Here is a 24307-nt window from a genome sequence, read left to right as displayed (position 1 = left end):
TTGTCTCTCTCATACTAGATCATATATATTTATCTGACCATCAAGTTAATGTACTACATTAAGAATTCCCCTACAGTGACTGAGCTTATGAAACTTACTTTTTAAAATTCAGTTAATGAAGATGTTATTAGGTAAACTCCAATAGTATAATTGAAGATAAACTGATAAACCAATGTAGCTCTATTACGTTACAGTCATGAATACACATAAACTTCAAAAATTACCTAAATTACATTAGCTTCTGAAATACTGTTATGAACGTGTGAATTACACAGACCGTAATACACTAACAATGTTGCTAACCCGCAGCTAATCCTAGAAGTTCTAGTCCATGGAAACTCTACTTTGGCTGCTTACTAACTTCATTTTAGTACAAATTGTGGTGGCTTATTATGCCGCTTGAGTAGATTTACTGATTTGGAAAAGTGCAAAATCATTACAGAAGGTGTGTGCTGTACAATGTTATAAATAAATCTCAGGTGGTATTAACCAGTTTCTTCAAAATGCAACTAACGTACTGTTTTTCTCATCCCTTTTCAGAATGTTTAGAATTCAACCCTATAATAAGTGATGCATGAGTGATTATATTGATCTTATTAGAGGACTAAATTCAGAGCTAGCAGCAGAACTGAGTCTCTTCAGCTCTAGACTCATAATATACACAAAATTAACATCTATCTCCATATAGCCATTTACTGTTTTGCATGTCCTAAGTATTTCATAGAACTGCTGACTTAAGCATAGAAAAATAATTCTCAATATATCCAATAGGTGTTTCATTCCCTATATAATCTCTAGGTTAGAAAAACCAAAACAACTCTCAGGCATCCTGGCCCATGCAGTGAAGATCCTTGTCTAAGAGCTGAGAATCTTTAAATTCAGTACCGTTTTCCCACACTCTTTTTCATGATCTTTGATATGTCTCTGCCTTTTCAACCATTTAATCCTCTTCATCAACCTTCCTATTTCCGAAGTAGTAATTTCCAGTAGTAAAGAAATAGCAATATATAGCACAAAATGAATTATTCACACATTTGTAGGACTGAAACTGTTGACTGTAACAACTGAGTCCTGAGGTATTTCCTACAGAAATAAGATCTGGCTAATGTTTATGACCAATAAATCAATTCCCAAATATCTAATAATTTTAATTCAAATATTCCCAGATGAACAACAGACACTGACAGAAATGGTATAATTTGCAAAAATTAGATTTCCCATTTAAAAGCAAGTAATGAGGAATAAGCTCATTGCTGAACAGCAGGTCACATAGTAAGTTATGCAGTGACAAAGCCACGGGAAGGCTGACATGGCATCTTTTTAATCACAGCATTAATGAAAAGCAAGGAACAGTTCTATGCAACTTACTTTAGTATCTAGACTATCACTATGCTCTGGCATTTAATTCAAATTTAGCTCAATAGTTTTTTTTTAATTAATTAAGGTATTTAACTGACTAAATTAATGAAATTTAACTCACCATGAACAATTCTATTCTTTAATTACTTCCTTATATTAGTCTTTTACTAGTAGAGGCTATACTATCCTAAAGCATCTTTAATAATCCAGATAGCAAAACAGCATCGAAAGAATTTTAACTAAATCATATAATGTTGCATTCAGAATAAATTGTCTGAAAGTGGTAGCTGAATAGCTTAATTATCTAATGCTAGTATCTGTTTTTAGTCAGTATTCTACCAAAAAAGAAAATACAATCCTAAGCAAAAGTGAACACTACATAGATGTCTATTAATTTGAAAAACAAAAAAAGGTTTAATAAAATGGAGTAATGCATGTGGAAGAATGTGTAGTTATTTTTTAGTAAGAATATATATAAAACAACTGCATTTCTATGGTAATTGTCTACAGACAGAAGCATGGATCAAAAATGTAGCAAAACCACATATCCCCAGCCCCAGGTCTGGAACATCCCCTGACCGCCATGACCTTCCAAACAATCTAGAGTCATCATCTGGTGGCATTGGTGAGCTCCCTCAGCATTCTTGTGTGCATTTTCTCTGAATCAATAGAATTTTGTATGTCATGTTTGTTTAAATCATGTTTGTTTAAAACCTGACACTCCTCCACAGAGGGAAAACTTTCCATGATCCACAAGTTTTCCACTGGTACCTGCAACACCTGAAGGCAGATCTTACCAATAACGACCAAGGTGAAGAATGTACCTTGGGTACCTTGCCTTTTACTATTGTCCTTTTCTACCAAATCTCCCTCAAATTGCATCTAGAGAACTCATTTTCAATTACTATCTGGACATTTCAATTCCCTATTTTCCCTTCTACGCATTTCTATTTTTAAATAATCCCCAGAGAGAGCCTTGATAGCAACTTATTTTTCACAGTGATCAGCTGCTCCCTTGTGATCAAACTCACTGCAGGGTATGCAAGACTGTGACATCACAATGGTTTTAGTCATACAGCTACAGTTTGATATTTTGTTGATTCATCTCAAAATTAAACTACTTGCTTTTCTCATTACCCATTTGTCTCACATACTGAAGAAGAAATACTGAATGGAAGTAAAAAGTGCAGGAAAGAACTGTAGTGTGCAGCCAGAAGTGACTAACAGTACAAGCCAGGAGTAAAACTCTCCACATTTAAGGCATCATTACTTGGTAAAAGATATTTTTTTCAATACTACAATGGTTTTGTTTCTGATATTAAAAACAACAATATCAAAGAAAGCTGAATAGTACTAGAATTCATTTGGGAATATCCCCTTCCGCCCTTCCCCTGAACTCAAATACATGACACAACTGACATGTTAATAAATGTTGATAAAATTACCTAGTCAAACACATTAAGGAACTGATACTTCTTAAAAGAACTGATGTATGTCTGAACCTATAACACTATGTTTTTACAGTGAGCATTACTGCAGTTATAAATTAATATAATTTTGAAAAAACAACACAGATAGATACATCCTACATTTGCCACTTTTATAAGAGCACTGGACACCAATTAATTATTCAAAGGAACTATACTGATTTTAATGTCACATTTGTTATGTCAAAACACCTTCCAAGTTCAAAAGACACTGTCTTCTAAAGTACAGAAAAGGAAAAAACAGGCCTAGCTATTGAGATTTCAAGTAATTGCAATATTATTTATCTAATGATTTGAGACTTAATGTGTTTTATTTCAATGAGGTAAATGACTGTAAGGTGGTATCACCACTATTCTCATATTCATTTAAAAACTGAATGGAGGCATGAATAACTTGATGTTACTGACTGATTTTGGCTTGGTAGTTATATTCCATGATCAAGTAATAGAAAATTAAAGTAAGTTTTGCTTTATAGGTCAGCACCTTCAATGACTGCAATAGAAAATTTCTATGCTTCTAGAATGACCTAGAAATTACCCAAGTTCCTAACACTGGACTTTTTGTTCTAGTATGCTTCAAAAATTAAATCATGAGAGACAGCAATTCACACACTATCTCTGTAAATTTCTTAAAAGAGAAGTCCTTAATGACAGCTTTCTCATCAATAACTAATAGGAAATAGGTAGCCCCAAGGGCTACATTTAAGATTGTATGATCAGTCAGCACTTTTAGTCAAAAATTCTATTAAAAATATGAGACAAATGAAACACAAATAACTAGTACATGACAGTATAAATGTAAAGCTGTATGTAATATTTAGCAGTACTATTTAGATGCTTTCCTATTTACTACAACATAAAATGCATTTGGAAGAAAAATGGCAAAAGAGTATTTTTTTCTCAGAATACCACAGAAATCTTAGATTCTTAATTGTCAGAAACATAGGGAAAAAACCTAAAAAAATCTGTAAACCTTAGGCACCTTGGAATTTTCCAATAATGAAACCCTTGCAAGAAAAAAAAGTAAAACATAAGTATTCTGAAGAATTACTTTCCAGAAATATAAAAATACATAAATCTCATATATACAGGCATAAATCTCATAACCTCAAAATTCCATCTCTCTCTTCAAAAGGTCACCATCAAAGATTATTTTTGTCCATCTTTGTCCTCTCTAGATAAAAGCAGGTCTGATTCCCAGGAATTCTGCACAGTAGCTTCCTACACCTATCTTTCCAAAACAAGTAACTTTAAAATCTTCAAGGGTGTATCAAAAAGAGAGATACTGAACACACAAGTTCAGGTCCAATGCACAAACAGGATTCTGTACTTATATCTGATTAACAGCTATGTTTACGTGATGTAGACCTATTAAGTTGGGTATTATGTATTTATTAAAATAATGTATATTAATTTAATATGTATTTAATAAGCAGAAGAACATCTCATTGACATTCTTCAATCTTCTTGGCAGATAAATGTGGCATAAGTAACAGTATACCATCAAAGAGCAAATATTGTACATGGGTAAATTTATGAAAGAATACAATACATGCTCCAGTAGCATATAAATAGCAGTTAAGTCCAAAAAGTTAGTTAGATCTTGTAGTCCTCCACACAAGAATTACATTTAATGTTAATATAGCTTTTTTGCTTGGAAGCATTCACTACTTCAGCCTGTTTCTTTACCCATTGAAAAAACTCTGCATGCATTTTTAAACATCTTGTAATTTTACACAGCATTTCATTAACACTACATAAACGCACATTATTGCTTGTATTTGTTATTTTAGTCATAGTTAGTGTATTGAGAAAAGAAAGACATCACTACAAAAAATAAACAGAAAGCATATGAGATGTTTGCTTCAGAATTGGTATCTGGTCAATTACTCCAAACTACAGTTTTCAACTTATAGATGTTAAACAAAAACAAAACAAAACAAAACAAAACAAAACAAAACAAAAAAAAAAAAAAGTTTTGACTTCTTACACTAAATTGTAGTGTAGTTGTTCTTACAATAAATCAATATAAGAATAGAATATGTTTAAATTAAATGGAAAATTCTGAAAATAAATTTGCATATCAACAGCACTAATTAAAACAAAATAGGATTAAACACTCAATGCCAAGCCATGCCACAACGCATTACATTTCATGGTAATTCAGTAGGAGGATAAAAGTACAGCCCAATGGACTACACAGATTTTTTGCTAAACTTCTTGTTCTCTATTGTCCTTTTCTTCAATATTGTACAGCCCCCAGAGTTGCCCCTGTTATCAGTAACTAAAGATGAATGTTTTATACTCTCAGAGCAGTTTTCATCTATTCAGAAAACAAAGAGTGCCATATTAATGGGATATAGCATATTACAAATAACTAATTTGTCCTTTTTTTTAAAGTAACTGGCCTTTACTACAGTGACACTTCAACACCATCCCAAAACCAGATATAGGAACTGAAAAGTGGTGTTAATCTAGTGTCAATCTATGTCTTTACTTAACAACCAGTGTTACAATTTTCAACTGTTAGCCAGGTCAAAACATTAAAACTGAAATGTAATCATCCAGAATTGCAACTATTACTATTTAATGAGATGATTTCTGTCTCATTCAAAGTCATTTGCTTATCCATATATTTCTACCTTTCACACATAACAGGTCCTGAAATACTGACAGATTAGTGCCATGAAACAAATCTGTTACTCAGTTTTATTTATTACCTTTTAACAGTATACTGACAAGGTATTTCCTAACTTTTCTAAACAATATGTATATCAGTACAGCCAGGGGTTTTTATGAAGATCCAGCACAGGTCAATCTATAAAAGAAGTTGGGATTTAAAAGTGATGTAAAGTGCTTACTAAATACTCCTTTTTGTTAACAACTAATTCAATGTTTCTTTGTTTCCCCCAATGTTCTGAACTACTAGACATCAAAGTCACTTATTTTAAGCACCTTGTCAGGGTTTTGGTGCCTCAATTTTCAAAATTACTTTCATTTTCCAAAGAGGTTCACCACTCTGAGAAACAGAATCTCCCTAAATTCAACACTAGTTTACTGTGAAAAGAAAACCATGACAACTGTTTGTACTCTTGCTTTATTATTACATCCGGCCTGGTCACTATTGGAAATTCAATCTATTATTGTTGCTAGGAGCCTGTTGCTATGCAACCTAAAAGGGTTATGCGGCACTTTCAGGCTGAGAAGCCTTGAAAACACCACAGGCCCTCTCCTATGGCTCTAACCAATTTATTTAAATAGATTAACACTCTCCTTAGTCAGCCCCAATTCCAGGCATACCCTGAAAAAAAAGTTACAATGACAGATTTGAATACAGTATACAAACTCCAAAAAATTACACAGAAGCAATATATCTGACCTACACCGCATACTACAACAAAACAGACAGCAGTATTTCCTCTAATCCATCATTTAAATTAGCACAGCTGAAATCTGTTAACTCCAAACCTCGTCAAATCTAACCTTCACAAACTAACCAGCTAGTATAATGGAGTTGCCAAGATATTTTATAATAAACTTCTGACAGAACAATACATTTTCATACAATTTTCATACTCTAGATCATAAAAGTGGAACTTTGAGGGGAAAAAAAGAACTTAATTAACTCTGAAATGGAAGAATATTTCTTATTTATACATTTATATCAAAAGATGTCCAACAAACCTCTAAGCAGATTCCAAGTGAGTTCTAGTTTTGTGTGTCTTTGTCATTTTTACACATTCTACATATTAGACATCTATGTAAATCTCTACAGATTAATTTCTTTCAACAATATTTCTGTAAATCTGCTGAAGAATGGCAAAGAAATGACATGAAAAAGAGCTGATTATTATGGCTTTTCTTTCTAACAATCTGAGGCAGTTCCAGTCCGCATCAAAGAACAAGTTGTTTCATGGCACCAGAATTAAGAAAGCAGCATTTCCTCCAGCTTGGTCCTTTAAATGGATCCATACAACACTGTAGGATGGGTTGTGAGTATTTGCTGCGTGACTATCCAGAATGTTGGGAGTGAAAAGTAAGTTGCAAATGTCCTTGTTCAATGGTAGCACCTATTGTTTCTTACCTTTTCAAGCTAATTATTTTGTTAGTATGTTTTTCTGAAACTTCTAATCATCTTTTGAGTAAAACAGACAGGCATATCAGAAAAAAAAAACAAAACAAAAACAAAAACAACAAAACAAACTTATTTTCTTATGAGTACAAATTTAAGAAATTAATGCAGTGTCCCAGTAGTTATTGGAAATGTTAAGATCAGTTGTATACACAACAGATGTAAAAGACAGTGCCACAAAATTTATTCCAGTAGTGATATAAGGAAGTGCTAGGGTTTATCCTTTCCAAAATGCTTTGTACTACTTAGTGGCTGATGTTTGTTAGGGGAAACCATGAAAACAATAACAAATATGAAGCGTGTTTTGAAGACAAAAATCTCAGATGATTGGGGATAAAACAGCAAATATCAGCAGAATGCATTCATTAATTCAAATTTTTCCAACTACAACTTTTTTACTTTTCCAGGATTTTTAAGTTTGCAAAATCTGTTTCAAAGGTTTCACCTGTGTCAGGGTAACATGCAAACAACAAAAAACCTGCATTAGCACTTGTATTTGAGGGATTTAGCCTGGACCAGTTGACAGCCACAAATCTAGTAGAGTCTACAACAAAATGCCAGAATGAAACACATTCAAACCAAATCCATAAATCTAAAGAATTGCTGTGTATAACCACCATTGCTAGTTCACTTTTTATGATTTTAAAAAAAAAGGATCACTGTAATATGTTACCCTAGACATCATGACCTAAAAGATGACAGGTTGCTTGGACAACAATAACTAGATACAGCTAGAGGAGTAACAGAAGCATGTCATGCTGTAAAACTACCTACTGTTTTTAATTAAAAAGTAGGTACTGATTATCTGAATTAAGTTCTGCAGTCGACGTTTTGTTAGAGCTTGTAACATACTTTTGTGTTGCCCAAGAATTTATTAGAGAAAAGGAAGACTTTGACAAAGAGAACAGATGCAAAGCTACGTCCATCCACCATTTTTCCTTAAATGTTAAATGTTCTTCTGTCAGTATATTTACTTTAATGTTACTGAAGGAAATTAAATTTGTAGATATTGGTGGTTTTTTCACACAAAACATGCCTTGATGCCTTCAGTCTGGTGAGACATTCTGGTTGTCTTCACTGACACTTTAGTAAAAGAAACTTGACCAGAATCTCACTATAATTAGCTTAAGGATGAGCCTAAGATTCCTTCATCCTTTATTACAGAAGATAACTCGCTTGTAAACTGGCCATTCAAATAAGTTGTACAAGCTGAACGTTCCCTTGGCTCTAGGAGACAATTCCACATTAGTAAGATTACTTATGAAGGTAATGTTTCTCCCATAATTCTAGAATCCTATTCTTAGGATAGAATTCACCACCACCACAATTAGACCGGATCAAATGCATAGTCCACAGAATTGCTCCCGTGATTTTCCTGAAACAACAACAACAAATATACCCACCCCCCCCAAAAGATTCAAGATCTTATTTTAAGATATTCTTCAAGCATTCCAGTCCTCAAAACCTGGGGTTATTTTCTTCAGAGTCTGGAGATTTACCTGTTCTCATGTAGCCACTAAAAGAAACAGATTCTGAATTTCTCAATTCATTTCCAATTATATCAAACTGACTAAAAGAATGTTCTTCCAAATATATTTTTAAGTATCAATTCTGTATACATTGCCATGAAGCAGGCTAAAGCACCCCAAGAGAAAGCTAGAGATTAGCAAACATGAAAGCAAAGTGGCTGTTGGCAAGTAAAACATCAGGCAGTCCCTGAAAGCCAATCTCGGCACTTGTAGGCAATCCCTACAACCATGTCAGCACTGTGTGATGCTTAGCAGACTAGTCACACCCCACTATCTCAGGTGAATTGTTAAATATTAAACCACATTCAACCAGGCATCCAACAACAACAGGGGAAAAAAACAAACAGCCAAACTCTGGATACTGAACTACAGAGCTTAATAACTAAAGGTGAGTGCCACAAAAGTACTGAAAAAATAATTGTAATTGCAAAATATAAGTAAGCAGATATCACTGTCACCAATGATGATATAATAAAGCAGCAAAAAAAAACTACATTATAAACGCAAAGAAAGGAAAAAAAGCTGCCATAAAAAAAACCCCTCAAGACTGGCATATACTTTAATTTGAAAGAAAGAGAGAGAAAGGAACATTTACAAACTTAGAAATTTAGAAACCCATTTAAAGAAGGTTGTCTCGTTATAAAATACTGCTTTATGTCCTAAAGATATCCTTTACCCTGCCTTATCATCTGAATTTTTAGTATCTCTTTCGAAATCTACTTAGCTTTGTAACCATGTATTTCAAATACTGCAACTGTAACAAGGCAACTAATATGTGTTTACCATGTTCTTTCTATTTTTATTTAAGAAATTTACACTCAATTTAAGAGCAAATTCAGCAGCAGCAATTCTACAGGAAATATACAAGAAATGCATTATGTTGAAAGCAATGACAAAAAAACCTCACACTACAAAAATACTACTTTACCAAACATGCTTGAAATTTACTATCACACTTGACAACATTATTTAAGATATTAATTTGTTTGCCTTCCTGTGTGGCCTTTCCCAACACATTAGCTTTCACAAGCAGATATTTATTCATAAGACACTGTTACTACTGGTGTTGATTTTGATGTCACATGAAATGAAATCTATTTTAACATTTAAAATCCATACAAATCATACAAAAGAAAAAAAAAAAAAGAAAACAACAAAAAATTCTGTACACCAAATATACAAAAAACTCTCCCAACATGGCTTTTTGTTGACCTCACTGTAAAAGACACTCAGTTCCACAGCACATTCTGTTCTGCTTTTCCAACCTAACAGTACTGAGCACCTGAAAAGATAGTGATTTAACAAGCCACAGCTTGTATTTCCTGGATAGATACCAATATTTTATTTTTATTCCATGTGTGACTTAGAACAAACCATTTCAACTTGTATTTTCAGCCTACAGGCATTTATTTATAAACAAGATCCTAAAATTATTAAATCCTCTTTACTCACCACTACTTTTCTCCCAAAGAAACAGTTCTCTAAGCTCTGAGCTAAGATGACTGTAGAAAGCATTTGAAAACATCAAATTGTAAAATGAAAACATGCATAAGGATTCTTATTAGCTAGGTTTACCTATCTGGCTTTTTTGCCCTCAAATCAAAAACACTTAAAAAAAAATTCAGTACAATGTAAAACCAAAGTGAAGTAAAGAATAATGAAAAGCATACCAGCACACAGAAATTCAAATAAAAAATAATAAAAAATTAAAAATTTAAGGGAAATTAATTATTAAAAAAAGAGGAAAGAATGTCATTAATCAATGACAATGACAATGGCAATGACAGGTAACGTACAACAGTGAGTATTTAACGAAGCTCTATGTTTACAGTAATTGTACTTATAATTCAAATCCAATATTGAGAATTGCACTATTGGATCCAAAGCATATTTGTTCGTTTATTTGTTTTCTGGCTTCTAATGTTACAAAACATTCCTAATGAAAATTTTCATATAATCTGACAAAAACCTTGATGCTCAGGAAGTTGAATTAATATTACTGTCAAAAGATGGTTTGACAAAAGGTAATGGTAACTGATTTTTATAATTATTTCTTAACGTTTTTTATTTGGCTCCAGCCTACTACACCTATAGAGAATAAAAAACCAACTCAAATATAAAGAACATTCAGCCACAATATTTATACAAGATTTATGTCATGAACAGTAGAAACTGAATTTGATTTCTAAGTCTTAAGATGAAGACATATGACTATATAACATACCATTTCATTGTTCTTCCATAATTGCCAAGTAACAGTAAAAATAATATCAGATATCGTTAGCTATCTCATTTATAATATGGAAATATAGAAATCTAAACTATGACATGTACAACACCAACACTGAACACTAGTTTGAGATATGTTTCAGTTTATTTCATTTGTTTTCCTTACTGCAGCTCTTTGTTTTGCACACGAGGATTTCTACTGCTTGAATTTCTTGATATTGATTTTAATCACTGACTTTGAAAAGTCAGGCAGGACTTGACAGGAACATTCTAAAATGCTAGTACATTAGAATACAGGTACTCGAAAAAGGTACTGACTATGTCATGGTGTTAGATCGTTTAGGGCACTTTGAGTTTCACTGTGCATTCATGTACTTTATTCAACAGAAAAATGATTTTTCCTTGGAAAAAAATTCACTGGAAAGACTTTATGGAAATCCTACACCCCTCTTTAACTTAAATTCTTAAATTTGACAGAGGTAAGTTTAACAAATTATGAATAAAATAAAAACACATAGTAAATAATGTATTTGCTTATCCAGGCCTTAATCATTCCATTCAACTCAGCTTATTAGCTGATATGTTACATCTCTATTTAAATAAAGGGATTACTTTCTAATACTGCCATGATTATCAAGATTGCATTTATCATAATTAGTAATGTATACATAAGTTTTTGCTTATCCCTCAAGCAGTGCTAAATAAGAGTAAGAGAAATCAAAGTACATTAATTATGCTATGGATCTGAATGTCCCATCATCATAAACTCCAGCCAAAACAACCAAAAGACCCCCAAAGAGAACCACTTCAGTCAACAGAAGCATTGATTATCAACCTATTTTTTCTGATTTCACCAGTAACAGTTACTGCAATACATACTTCCTTAGATCCTTGGTCTTGATCTCTATCATTGCTATTAATTTTTTATCTGTAGCTATATGATAAAGCAAACACTTTTTTTAAAACAAACATCTCTTTACATACACTCTAAAATGATCATGCTTGCTTCTGAAATCCTTTTTTTTTTTTTTTTGGACACAGTCCAGTTCTTATCAAAGTGAACAGAGATATAGTCAAGTTACAGGAAAATATTTTAGATACCCTCATTTCAAAAAAGATTGATACCCTCTTCAGATTGCTGGCTGTTATGTACATTGAACACCACTTATAAATGACCAGGCAGTAAGCCAAATACAGAATGTTTCATCAACACCCCTGAACTTGTTTCAACAAAGAAAGGAAATTATTCAGTTTATTTTAAAATTCTGAATAATTTCCAATAAAAATATCATTTGCAGTTCTTCCTCTTTTATTCTTCTCTTTTGCTGCAACAAAAGAATTAACTGCAAATTAAGACTTTGATAAATACACACAAATAAATGTCCACAGAAATCAGCAACTGGGGTTTGGTTTTGCCAGTTGTTAAACCAAGGTCCCTCCTTCCTTCATAAAACCCTTTGTTCATCATCGTCTTTTCCTCGAGAGACCTAAAAAATTTTGGTTACCTGCTGCTGCTTTTATTTTTTTGCCTCTGCAGGACTCCAGTGAAAAGTCTCAATGTTTCATTCTAAAATATTGTATAAATAAATGTGAGGAATCCAGTCTATATCCAGACCTAAGTTGGCAAAATCCATAGAATGAAGTGCTGGACCAAAATAACAGAAAGGAACTCAAGAAAAAAAGAAGGAAGAAATAAGGAACCCAAGAGTTGTGTTGTTAGGGAGATCATCTCCTGGGCACCCAATCCAGGTTTCTGTGACTTATGTCAAGAGGACAACTTTGTGAGTCTAGCTCTATCCCTCCACTTTTACTTCCAGATGTGAGGATTTAAATGCAGTCCTAGGAAACTGAACTGGCCAACAAGACTAGAAGGCAAACTAGATCACATCTAGGAACTTCTGCTGTAGAACAAGAATCCCAAGTAAAATTATAGTATAGCTTGGGATGCCGTGGATTTCAGGAGCTGCCAAGCCCAACTTCCCTCCCAAAGCCAGGTTCAGATTTGGCATTAGACCAGCTCCCCAGGGCTTTATCCAGTCAGAGGCTGAAAATCTCTGAAGATGGAAATGGCAAAACCTCACTTGCTCTAAGGTGCATTGTTGGGCTGTCCTCATGGAAAAAGGGTCTCCTTGTGTCCAGTCTAAACCTCTTTGATTGTCTGTCATCCTTTCACCACACACTTCCATAGGAAGTACACTTCAGGGAAGGCTGCTGTTGGGACCCCTGTAACTCTCTCTTGTCTAGATTGAACAAGTCCATGTCCTTCAGTGCCTATTCACAGACATGCAGTCTAGTTCCTGACCGTCTTAGTGGCCCTTTGCTGAACTTACTCCAACCAACATCTTTCCCACAACTGCAGAAGAGTGATGGTAAAAGCACAAATGCATGTGAACATTGTATAATAAATATAGAAGAGACTTGGATAAACATTTCTCTCAATATCCTGTCTATACCTGTGTCCATACAGCCCAAGAGACATTTTTGATCTTCCCTACAGCAAAGGCACACTGCTTGCACATGTTCAGCTACCTGACAACCATGGACCCTGGGGTCTCATCCAGCCTGTAGTCTCAGCCACTCTGTCCCCAGCCTGCAGTCTGCAGCTACAGGTCTGTAAAGCCCTAGAGAGCTTCATGGGACTGGCATTTCTCTCCCTTTTGGCCAGAAGATTCTTGTAGAAGTAGGTTAAAAGAGTATTTTTTTCAGTGACCGTTTTTGTTCTAGATTTCACTAAGACAACTGTGTTTATAATAGGTAATTTGTATGTTTGCTGTAAGAAAAGACAAGCTTTCTAACACCCTGTGCAGGACAGCTAGCAGATTATTTGAGACAATATGCTCAATACAGAAATTACATACCAGTCAGTGATGTGAAAACCACCAGTTTTATCCTTTGCCCTAACACAAGTAACTCCATTTGACAAGCTGAACCACTTAGATTAAAATAAAATGTCTTGCTAGATGATTCTTATTCCTATGAAAGTATCTCCCACATTTCTTTCACTATTCAAACAAACAACCAAATACAAAACCCCAAACAATCAACCAAACCAACCACAAACTGCACACCATACTACACTGAGTACCCTAAGCATCTCCTGTTCCATTGCTTTTATTGATGCCTTAAAGATCTAGAAATGAGCAATACACTTTCGAGAAGTATTAGTATAAGAGGTAATATAAAGGCTGGTCTTTATCAGAGGCCTGCAAGGGGCAGGTATGTAAAAATGCCCATCCCGCACAGGGTGAATACAGTTTTATAAGTTTAGCAAATTAGCATAATTGAAAAGAATCCCTAATTAGAAGCACAAGCGATGAGGTAATCCCCCCTGGTTCTATGCTTTCCTGAATTCCCCACCAGCTTAGATAGGAACTAAACTTTATTTATGAAAATGTGTCTCCGAGAGCTGTTTTGAACCTTGGCTCCCAAAGAGAACCAAGACAAGATATGTGCCTTGGACCCCTGGGGCTTGGAACTTCTGGAATGTGTTTTGTCTTTCTGCCTATCAGGGTAGAGAAAAGTACTGGAGCTAGCTAGGAACTATATAACTATACAATTGTCTAAATATAGTCAAATATAAATATGAGGAGGAAACAAGAAAGCAAAAATAATTCTGGCATCATTACGGTAAACTTAAACATTTCCATACTGGCAAGTTAAATCCTGTCATTAGAGCACATAAAATGCTTTTGAATCAATCTATGGAAGACAGAAATACTTCATGTGGAATGAACATATTTTAAAAAATTAAATGTAAATATTAGTCAAAGAGAACAGATCAGCTGGAGGTCAGAAGCATAGCTATAAAACAAAGTTATACTTGTGACCATGTAGTTTGTTTTATGGAGATGACACATGTAATTTTATTAGAGGAAGTAACATATTATGAATCAACATCTTAATTCCCACTATTAACACACAATTACATTTTTCAAGCTGTTTTTAATGGCCAGAGCCTGTTACTTTCCCATTCTCACACTGCAAACTCTGGGACAAGTACTAAAGCATTTCTGACTGAAACTTACACAGCTTTCTTTATCACAGATGACAAAAAACATAAGTTCCATTTTCCTATCAGCCAGATCCACCTGTTTTTCTGACTTGGACATTATATCTTTTCCCATTTTATAAAATATGGGAAGACAATGCTTGTAGTTTTTCAAAATATTCATTATTTTCAAGTACAAGAAAAAAAATTAACTACTGGCTCCAGTTTAACCCTTTTTTCAGTAGGCTATAGATAGCCAGTCTGTTGATGTTGAACTCTCAAGAAATTCAGCTGTGTCTGAAGAGTTACCATCCTTGGATCATAGCATGTAACAGAAAATACAACTATGCTGACACAAGAACTTTTGAATATCTCAAACTTACATCTGTGTTGAGAACACAAGCCATTAAAAGCTTCTGAGATTTACAGCAGAGTTGTTACAAGTCTTAGCCAAATAATCAAGTATTTCATCCTGAAATCAAGCAGTGGATGCCCTTACATGGCAATCTTTCACATGAAAAGTAATCTTAAAACTTCTCTTCATCTCAGTTGCCTGAAATCTGTTTGTGACAAACAAACTTGTAACCGGTGATTTGAGACTGCATGAAGAATCCATCTTCATCAGGTAATGAAGGTTGGTCACTGCACTGAAATCATAATCCTGTGTCCAGCTCCTCCCTGAATTCAAGAAATGTCAGTTTCTTCAGAATCCAATAAGGAGAAATAAATACTAATGTAAGCCAAGGAGTGAAGATACTGAAGACCTTCAAGCCCTATTAAGAACACGAAATTTGACTCAGTGGCCCATATCAAGATCATGGCAGGAAATTTTAATATCTGAAATTTAAATCTGCCTCCACAGGAAGTATAGATATAAAATAGTAACATAAAATCTGGATATCCCAGACCACACAAGTTCATAAGGTTATAGTGTTTGACAACTGACCATCTGAATGACCTGAAACAACAGCAGTAAAAAAACACTACACCAAACAGATAAAACTGAATCAGTGTAAACCCACAACTTTTAAAACACTGGAAGGTCTGTTTCATAAGACAGAATCATTACTTACACGATAAATTATGCTATTGCTTTGTAGGACCATCTCTAATTCTGAGTTTACTTTAAATAAACCTTTCCTCAGTGCAACACAAGTTTGCTAGCAAAGGGTACTTCGGACACAAAACCTAAATGCTATGAACTAGCCTGAGGTTTGCAAAACCCTAAGCCTTTCTCATCTCCACACCACTACAGACCCAGCATACTGAAATCTCTATACATTTACTTGCTCACTACTGTTCCGTGCAATACCCTCTCAGGACTGTGCTCCTTACCAGAAAGGAGTTTCAAAGTTGGAGAAAGCCAGATCAACTCAGGACAACCTTCCATCAGAAAGCACTTGGAAAGAGACAATGAAGAGCTGCATTTTCATCTTAATTGCCCCACTTCACTCTTGCCTCATCTCAAAATCCAGACTTGCAGCTCAAAAATATTTCCACAAAATAAGGGAATGAAGCTATATTTCTGTCCTACTTACCTCCACTTCTTATTAAATAATAATTATATTAAATTACATTAAATCTATTGTTTAACACTAAGCATGTTCTACTCTTTAAAACAACTGTAAGGGTGATATAACTCACAGAAGAGTTTCCATGCTTTTCAGGAAGTCTAATGAATAAACTTCCTGGAAGTTACAGGGAATTGCTATTAATACTACCCAGTTTCAAATCTGAGTAATTAGAAACACCCTGGATTCCACACTTTTCCATGACAGGAAAACAATACAATGAATATGGAAGAGTTATTTATCAACTCTCCTCTGCAAATTGCAACTCAGTTGAATTGATTTAACACAGAGTGGACAAAACAAAATAGGAATGCACTAAATGCTAAAGACAAATGCAAATGTTGGTAAGATCTTAGCTGCCACAGTGTGTCAACTCAACTCATGGCTAACAGTCAATTTGATAAATCAGCTACTACAGAGGTAGCTCAACTGCTCCTCACTATCCAAGGCTAATGTAACTTTAAAAACAGCTAGGCTTTCCTATAGAAGTAATCTAAATAGTTTTCATAAGTTGTGCATTTAAATGACTGCAATAGTCTCTTGAATGATATATATTTAAACAACACCTTTCTATAACTTAACTGTAAAAGGCTTATCAGATAATCATTAAATTATTCCAGATTTTTCAATCAGAAATTTTGGGAAAAATTAGTTTTTAAATGGAAATTATAGAACAACTATTTTTCTTAAAAACACTGAAAAGGAAGAATGGGATTTTAATTAAAGAAAGTAGTTCTAAAGGAAGGTAAATTCTTTATTGTATCTTCTAAATTCTCTGAGATACAAAGTAATTAACACTGACTTCCAATAATAAACACAATATATAAAATATTAACTAGAAAGACAAATCAACAATCCTTTGTGTATAGCCACATGTCCTTCCTAATGGAAGAACTACAATGTGCATCTCATCAGCAAAAACCGGAGTAGGAAATATTCTGCCTTCATTAAATCTGTAACTCTATTGTATCTAATCTCAAGCCACAGAACAATAAAGAGGTAAGAATATAGCAGGTATCTTACTGGGAAAACAAAACAGTTAGGACTCTAAATGGAGAATTTTGAATACTTTTTGCAGCAGTTAAATAGAACAAAAGTCTTTAAATTTATGAGACATTTAATGCAAGACAGAAATCCTGACATTGACCACTGCTTCCAATGGCTTGAGAATTACACCTATTTTGTTTTTTTTTCTTTTTGCTTTCACCCTACCAATAATGAATAGATTAAGTCCCCTTTAGATAATGCTAGTTAGTTTTTACCATTCAACTCTGTTAGGTTTCACTGCTAATTTCACTCCCAGCTCTTTGCAGTGCAGAATGCTACCATGATGCAAGGAAGAAAAAGCTCAGGTGATAAGACTAATTTTGTTAAGATGATGCCACACATCAGCAACATTTCAAAATGCTTTGTGGATAATCTGCAAGAGATCACACCAAAAGACAACAGTACAAATTGACAGTCCTAGTCATCTAATCCACTAGAAAGAAACTTCAGAAATTCAATAAACATCCAAAACTATTGTCAGATTAAGAGAGATACATAAGCAAGACTGCTCTCCCTTCTTCCTGCCCCAGATTTAGGAGTTTTTGGGGAGGGTGGAAGAAAATCAGACCAAAGGTATTAAGAGAATCACCTGAAAATTCAGCAGACGTAAACTGGCTCACTGGAGCTAAAAATGTATTTTTAATAAATAAATAGCTATCTATAACCTTAATAACTGTCTTGTAAATAGTTCTGTCACAGAATCCTATTATGCTTTTAAAGTTGCTTGTAAAGGATGTATAGTTAACAAATATATTGTTTACTCACTGATGATCTAAGATGCTGAGATGTACTCAACATACTGGGTCGACGGGTGAATGAAAATGACCTTTAAAAATAGTGCTAAATTGCTCTTTCCTCTCTTTGATGAATGAATAAAGTTATAAATGCTACAAGTACACTCCAGTTCAGTTATTCATACACAATGTTTGGCATTCTCATAGCATTGCTATGAATGTCATGCAAGAACTTAAAGAAGACAGGTTAGAAATAACTTAGATATTCAAAGAGGAAGTCTAAATTGCTAGAAATTAACCTACCAAGTCTCACTAAAATTTCTATTGTAAAACAGGAAATTTCTTTATCAAACAGAATTTACAATATATTCCATCCACTCCCTCTTGATTTTAGGACACCAAAACTGAAGTTCCTAACTAACCAAACAACTTACAATAGTGGAACAGGTAGAACAACTCAATTGTTTGCAACAGTGCCCAAAATGAAGCAATTTAAGATGTACTACCCTAGATACACTCTGCGTCTTTTTGCATGTTTCCAAAGGGAAATTACACTAAACTTGACACTGTTAACCACCTACATATAGGAAAAAAATTGCCTTATTAATTTTATGAGGTATGATAAAAATAGATATTACTGAACTACAGAAGTTACTACAATTAATTTCTAATATCACAGGTTCATATATCCATAGAGAATTTATTTTAAATGAAACTTAGTGGTATTGAAAAAAATATGTAGAGGCAGGGGCTGGTTTGGGCTTTTTTGGGGTTTTTTTTGTTTGTTTGGGGATTTTTTTGTTGGGGAGGAGGGTGTGAGGGGGAGGTGGGTTGGTGGCTTTCTTTCCCAGAACTACTGATTGATGGAGAAAAATATCCTGTCCTTTTCGCAATTCATAAGTACATAACCCCCATGCCAACCTCAGCTTCATCTAGGAAGAGCTTCAGTGAGAAAGGAAAAAAAATGCATATAAAGCAATACATTTTTTAAAAACTGTTCACATATGAGCACATTAGCTATATAAAATGTGAACATAGACTTATAAATGAAAAATATAACATACAGTAAAGGTCACTCCAAAATGCATGTGTGTCTCACATGAGTTCATGTAGTATTTCAGTAAGTATACAGCTTATATAGTTTTAGCTATATGTGAAACAGACATAATTTACATATAAATATTTGTTTTCTTTTGATGAACAGAAATTGCATTTTAAGTGTGAATCTACATACACAGACATAATCTCATCCAGAACAGCCAACTTCCTCTATGATTTTTAACATAGTACTGTCACAACACTAAGTTTGCTATATTGCACTGCACAGAAAAGAAAAGTGTGAAAATTTCAGTAATGTTTATTCAAGTCTCATATGCATTATCAATGCATTTCAATGAACAAACTTTTGGGATTTTCTCTCATTTTTGTATTTCAAATAGCACAGCACCCTCTGGTGCATCTGCTAGAAAAAGAAAACAACGAACAATAAACACCAGTCATTTCAATAAAAAAGTCAACATAAAAACAAGAAAAAAGGAATCATTAGAAACAAAAATATCAAAAAATATTAGAAAACTAACTTCAGTTTCATTCTTCCCCATTAAAATCTTTTGTAGTCGAAGAAATTATAACTACTGAATAAAAAATTTTAGAAGAAAAGAAACCTGCAGATATGCTAATACAGCAAGGTGCCAGAGGAAAAATTAAACATACATTTGTTTGATACTAATCTTGTGTTCTTAATAGTAATTCATTTCTATTAATAAATATTCAAAAAAAGAAACAATCTTTAAATAGAAAAGATAAGGTAGTGAAACAAAATGTTACACCAAGCAATATATCTGCTCATGGTCTTCCAAGAGTAACAATTAGTAGGTCTACAGCTATCCACGCACTCCAACTGCTAAATTTCACATCAAAATACTCACATCTCCTTTAAAAGTCCAATGAAAAAAGAAATTTTACAATTATTGTATTATATGAAACATTTCCAACTCTGCTGACATTTTAACTATTAAAGCATAAACTCTAATATGACACATCAAATTATTAAAATACACCTAGTTACTAGGAAAATAATTTACTATAAAAGTACATTTTTCTAATCACAGAAGTGGAGATCACCATCTGCTTTAGGAAGCTCTTTTGTAAACCTCTGGAAGTTTCAACACAAGGCACAAGAAATGAAAATGACACCTGTTTAAATCAGCCATCTGTCCCTAACAAACTAGATTTAGCCAAATCTAAAAATCAAAATCTTAGCTGGGAAGAAAGAGAAGTATTGTTTTAATTGACAACCAACTGTAGGCAAAATACATAGACAATAAACTTGTGGCTAATTGAAATAAAAGGTCTTAAACTTTAGTTATTCATTTTAAAAGCCTCATTAAGTTTTCAGCCCTAATTCTTGCAAAAAAAAACCCAAAAAACAACAAAACAAAAACAGAGCATTTTCATTGATAATTTCAAAACATTCTTCTTTTTGTATTCTAGTACATAAATTTGACAAGGAGCTCAATTTTGAAATGGAACTCCAACTACAAGGGCACTACATTGCCACTGAAAGCTTATTTTTTATTCTGTATCATAGACCATTTCTATGTCTTTCCAACTGACAATGATTTTTAAAAACCATTTTAATAGTCATATATATATTTTTAAAGCCTATTCATTTTTTAAGCATTCTGCATGACACATACCTGCAGATGGTAAGCTGTTGAAGACTGCAGGTAAAAATATAACTAATCTAGAATATTTTCAAAGGGAAGAAAGCCTTTCAAAGTAAAGCCTGAAAATGAGAAACACTAGCTACAACACTAAAAGGAACTACAATGATAAAGTACTATTGCATTTTAGACACTGGCTTACGCTTCAAGTAAGAGAAGCAAACAAAAGCAGCCGGACTTCTCCAAAGTTTAGTAAATGGAAATAAAGTGCAACACCTATTTCTCTAGGCAGTTTTTGATTAACAATACCCTGTCAGGAGGGAACAAAAAATTGGATAGTGCTAACAAAGCTGAACATAACTATCTAATAAAGCACCATGACTTTAAAATCTTCAACAGCTTTTAGCAGTGTATCTTGGATGCCAACTTCATTTACCTACACTACCTTACTGAAAGGATTTCTCCAAAGTAGCATAATGTAGGTTAGCTTACTAGTAGCACAATAGAGCAGCTGATCCTTACTGTTTTGTTTGGATACATTGAAACAAAATTAGATAGTCACACTCTGTAAGTCATGAAAGCCTATGCATTTTAAATAAATAAATAAATATTACAAGCCACGTAATTTTTAAACACTGGTTAGCATCACAAACACCAACTATTTTGTTAGCTGTGGGCATTAGGGAAACAGAATGCATAATGCAGATCTTGTCTGTGGTCACTGCAGTACCTCAGAAAGAATAAAGAGTCAATACTTTTCTCAGTGAAGTCCATAATATCAAAAGCAGTGATTACACCTGCTTTATTATTTTCCAAATTGTAGTCACTGGTTAAGGAAGAAGCAGCCAAATAGTACTACGAAGGTCTTTGGTTTTAGACAAAAACATGTGCTTTTAATATGATTTTTCAGAAACACCTGTACACATCACCCAGCAGAATTAGAACAGAAACTTTGTCTCACACACAGGCACACACTTTCCTTTGCTACCCAGCGGCCTGGATACATGTTCTGCAAAGATGGATTTCAATACCCAGGAATGATCCCATCCTGAGCAGCATTCTGTCCTGCTCTAAGAGAGCTACTCAAGAAAGGTATGGTGCAGAACTGACATCTCTTCAACAACAGTAGATGCCAGGAATTATTTCAAAGCCAATGAATCACAGAAACCAAAACAAATTCATAAAGACTTAGATGCGCCATATAACTGATACCCTACTGGAACTCACACTGAAAATTCTTAGTGTTTTTAGAACTTATTTACACCAGGGCCTACAAAATTAGCACACAGTGGTTTCATCTTGGAGTAAAAAAATTAAAAGATGGTGACGTAGAGGCTTTGGTCATTATCTAAAATAATTTATTTTCTAAGTTCTTGTGAACTATGAAATATTAAAACACATTTAAAAAAAGATCCCATATGTCTTGCCTTAAGGAATATCAGCATCAAACAATGCACTAACCACTTAGCAGATTTTGTAGTTAATACCTGCTTGAAAAAATTGCCCCAGTCACACTTATTTGTAGTTCCAATGTGAGACAAATCCCGTATCTTACACTGGATATCTCAGGATATAAAAATGGAAAAGGTGTATGCACAATTAAATGTAGGGTTTAGATTAAAAACAAGACCATTATTTTTCTCCTAATTATATTACTAAATAAATAAGGAAATAAATAAGTCACGACTTCAGAAAGAATAAAGTCTACAAAAACAACACATGATTTGACAAGTCAAAGGAAAGAGTGCAAGTGGGTATGGAAATGTTAAGATGTTAAATGTTTCATTGCCATAAAAGATGCCAAAAATTCACTTCATCCAAAGAATTCAAAAAGTATATGAAGTATGATTTGACATCAATGACAACACAGATCTTTAGATCTTAATAGGCAATCACAAAATTGATGAAGAAAGCAAGCATTGTGGATTAAAAATAAGAAGGAAACCATACTCATTAATAACATGAGTCCTCCTACTCTTTGAGGGGTAAACAGCTGCCCCTTCCCTCTTTCACAAAAGTACTCTTGAAAAGCAGTACCACTAACAAAATCACACGGACTTCTTTTTCATACTGTTTTTTTTCTCCTTTCTTTGCTGCTTAGCGCTGAAACCCACAGTCAGTCTCTTGAATTTCCTTCATCGTGGAGAGTTTAAAGAAACAAATGGATTCTCTCAACGTGAACGTAACTCACTGTGCAATAAACTAGACCTACACATGCAATGTTCCATGCTACACTGTCACTATGAAAGCATAATTTAAAAACAATTCCCTGCAGAAGGAGTGCACTAAGAAAGAAAACCAACCTGCTACTCTATGTACGTATTGGTGGGGATATTGAATAAACAAAACCCCACTTCACAATACAAAGAAAATACAGCTTGTATGAAAACAAACTGCAACATTAATTATGAATAAAAGAAAAAACTACACAGAGAAAGCACAAAAAAAAAAGAGGGTTAATACGATCGATAGCACGAGAGTATCATTGAAAGATACAGCAAGTTCACGAAAACCTGCAACATTTAGTCATTTAGTAGTAAAATTAAATCAGAACAAGGCCCCAGTAAGTGAAAGGGGCAATCAACCCCTACTCTTGCTGTCCTACACGATCCGTCTCCGGCTGCATCTTTCCTCCCAACCCTACGGCTTTTTTCAGGTTTAAAGCCATTAACCTTTCACTGCGGCCACAGCGCGGTCCCCGATTTCTCCATCTCCCGACCCGTACAAACGAGACCCAACTCAGACGCACACCCACCGCATCCCAGCGATTGTCCTGGAGGTCCCGCAGCGTGCCTGCGTCCCCGGCATCGCCCAGCCTTTCCTCCTCCTCGGCCCGCACGGCGGCCGGCCCCGCTCCCCGCCCGACACCCCCGTCTATGCCCGCCGCCCCTCTCCCCCCGACCGTACAGCGCTCCCGGGAGGGCCGCGGGGGGTCGGCGGGGAGCCCCGGCTCCCCTCGCCGCCCCGCGAGCACGGGCGCAGCCCGAGGGCGCAGCCCGGGCCCGGATGCCTCGCGGAGGAGGAGGAGGAGGGAGGGCCGGGGTGCGCCCGCCGAGCGCATTCACCTGTGCCGGGGCGGGCTGCGGCGGCGCTCCCGCTGTCGCTGCTGCTGCTGGCGGCGGCTGCGGTTGTTGTTGTTGTTGTTGTGGTGGGTGACGGTGAGGCAGGGGGTGCGGAGCAGCGGCAGGAGGAGGAGGAGCAGGAGCGGGAGCGGAGCGGCTGTTGTTGATGGGTAACAGTCGCCAGGACTACGGTGACTATGGCGCTCGACTCACAAGGCAACGGTTGCTATAACTCACAAAAGGAGAGCGGGAGCGGGAGGGAGGGACCGACGGGCGGACGGAGGGAGGCGGGGGCGGCGGCGCGGCCGAGCGCCCCGGAAGGGGCGGGGCCTGCGGTAACGGCTGGCGCGCGGCGGCTTCCCCGGCGCCCCGGCCCGGGGCGCGCGCCCGCCCGGTTCTCCGCGCGCGCGGGGGGAGGCGCACACGGCGGGCCCGGCACAGTGCGGGGCGCGCGGCGACCGCGCGAGCCCGGCGGGGGGTGTGGCCTCGTGGGGGCCGCCTGA

At 35.4% G+C, this 24307-nt stretch overlaps 1 protein-coding gene across 4 annotated transcripts in view; it reads right to left on the bottom strand.

The window, feature by feature from the left end:
- Positions 1 to 23935, bottom strand: part of RFX3 (regulatory factor X3) — a 105475-nt gene extending 81540 nt beyond the window's left edge. For 3 of the 4 annotated variants that reach the window (XM_038123611.1, XM_038123614.1, XM_038123613.1), the window contains exon 1: positions 23808 to 23935. The gene's annotated coding sequence lies outside the window, so the exon portion shown is untranslated. Of the gene's footprint in view, positions 1 to 23497; positions 23568 to 23807 lie in introns of those variants that run through there. The other variant, XM_038123612.1, reaches the window with a different exon arrangement.
- Positions 23936 to 24307: the final 372 nt, after the last annotated feature.

Source organism: Motacilla alba, chromosome Z, assembly GCF_015832195.1.
Source record: "Motacilla alba alba isolate MOTALB_02 chromosome Z, Motacilla_alba_V1.0_pri, whole genome shotgun sequence".
NCBI classification, from domain to species: domain Eukaryota; kingdom Metazoa; phylum Chordata; class Aves; order Passeriformes; family Motacillidae; genus Motacilla; species Motacilla alba.
The sequence above is the reverse complement of the archived record's forward strand: the minus strand, read 5'-3'. Positions and strand labels throughout refer to the sequence as shown.